The 1,858-nt window shown below is 43.4% G+C and overlaps 1 pseudogene; it reads left to right on the top strand.

Moving 5' to 3' along the window:
* Positions 1 to 416: 416 nt before the first annotated feature.
* Positions 417 to 653, top strand: LOC130832040 (cysteine-rich protein 1-like; annotated as a pseudogene).
* The last annotated feature ends 1,205 nt before the right edge of the window (positions 654 to 1,858 follow it).

Here is a 1,858-nt window from a genome sequence, read left to right as displayed (position 1 = left end):
AAAGAGACTGAAACTCTGAAAAAAACACTGTATAGATTTCAGTGTACATATGTGGCACACTTTCTTTAAATTGATACCTAAATGTTTTATTCTGATGCTGTTATAAATTGAATTTATTATTATTTTTAAAATATTATTTATTTATTTGGTTGTGTTGGGTCTTAGTTGTGGCATGTGGGCTCATTAGTTGCAGCTCACCAGCTCCTTAGGTGTGGCATGCGAACACTTAGTTGCAGCATGCATGTGGGATGTAGTTCCCTGACTAGGGATCCAACCCGGTCCACCTGCATTGGGAGCACAGAGTCTTAACCACTGTGTCACCAGGGAAGTCCCAAATTGAATTTAAACATTCACTTTCCAAGTCCCACACTCCAGTCTGCTCCTGCCCAGCCACACGCTCCAGACCCAGTGCCACCATGCCCAAGTGTCCCAAGTGCAATAAGGAAGTGTACTTTGCTGAGCAGATGACCTCCTTGGGGAGGACTGGCATCAGCCTTGCCTCAAGTGTGAGAAATGTGGAAAGATGCTGACCTGAGGCAGGGGGGTCACGCTGAGCATGAAGGCAAGTCCTATTGCAAACATCCTGCTGTGGGGCCATGTTCAGACCCAAAGGCTTTGAGCACGATGGAGCGGAGAGTCACACTTTCAAGTAAATCCAGGTTTTGGAGACCGCATCCCCCGATGCCTGCTGGGCCACTGCCCCTCCAGGCCTTCCCCACAGTCACCTGGGCTCTCCTGTAGACCCCCATGCCCTCACTAAACCCAGACACTTGGAAGAAAACAAAGCAAAACAAAACAAATTATTCACTTTCCTAATTTTATATTTCTGGTACAGAACTCTTAAAATCCTTCAAATTTCCTAAGTGATGAGAGCCACAAAGGTGTGTTTTGTTATGTTAAAGGTTGACTCTTGGATGGAACCTAAGGATGGGAGCTGGTTATCAGGAGAACCAATGATGTCAATATGGAGTTGAAAGTTTCAGTCTCACTCCATCCTCCTTGTTCTGGGAGCCAAGAGGGGCTGGAGGTTTCATCAACTGCAATGGCTCCTGATGTAATCAATCATGCCTATGTAATGAAGCCTCCATAAGAACCCAAAATGATGGGGTTCAGAGAGCCTCCACACTGGTGAATACACGGAGATTTGGGGAGAGTGACACAATCTGAGAGCACATGGAAGCTCCCTGCCCTGCCCACACCCCTCGCCCTATGTGGCTCCTCCATCTGGCTGTTCCGGAGTTACGTCCAGTAGTCCAGTAAATAAGGTGTTTCTCTGAGCTCTGTGAGCCTCTCCAGCAAATTAATCAAACCCGAGTGGGAATCATTAGAACATCCCATCTGTAGCCAGTCAGTCAGAAACACAGGTGACGACCTGGACTTGGGATTGGCATCTTAAGAAGGGGGGCAGGTCAAGTAATTATGTTCTCAATGAATCAAAAGCAAAAGGTACTTTAGTCTAAATATGGATATTTATAAATTGCTTTAAAAATTGTGTTGAGAATTTTATAACGTTTGGAAAGATAAGAGGTAATTTTCTATTATTTTAAAAACCACTAAATTGCTATTTTAATTTTCTGCAAAAAAAAAAAGGAATGTGAAAAATCACAGACTCTACAATTCCCTTTAGAGAGTTAAAGGAGGAGAAGAAAGATGGCGGCGAAGTAGAAGGACGTGGAAAGCATCCCTGTCCACAGATGAATCAGGAATACATCAAAAGATGCAATAAATCCCACATAGAGAGTTAAAAGAAAGCCGTTGAAGACATCGCATTCGAGGAAACATTTTGCATTTTGGCAATGATGTCATATTTAATAAGGAAAGCTAGCTGTGTCAAAGCACAAATTAAATAGCTGTATAA

This window comes from Hippopotamus amphibius, chromosome 11, assembly GCF_030028045.1.
Source record: "Hippopotamus amphibius kiboko isolate mHipAmp2 chromosome 11, mHipAmp2.hap2, whole genome shotgun sequence".
Taxonomy (NCBI): domain Eukaryota; kingdom Metazoa; phylum Chordata; class Mammalia; order Artiodactyla; family Hippopotamidae; genus Hippopotamus; species Hippopotamus amphibius.
This window is presented reverse-complemented; position numbering and strand designations above follow the sequence as displayed.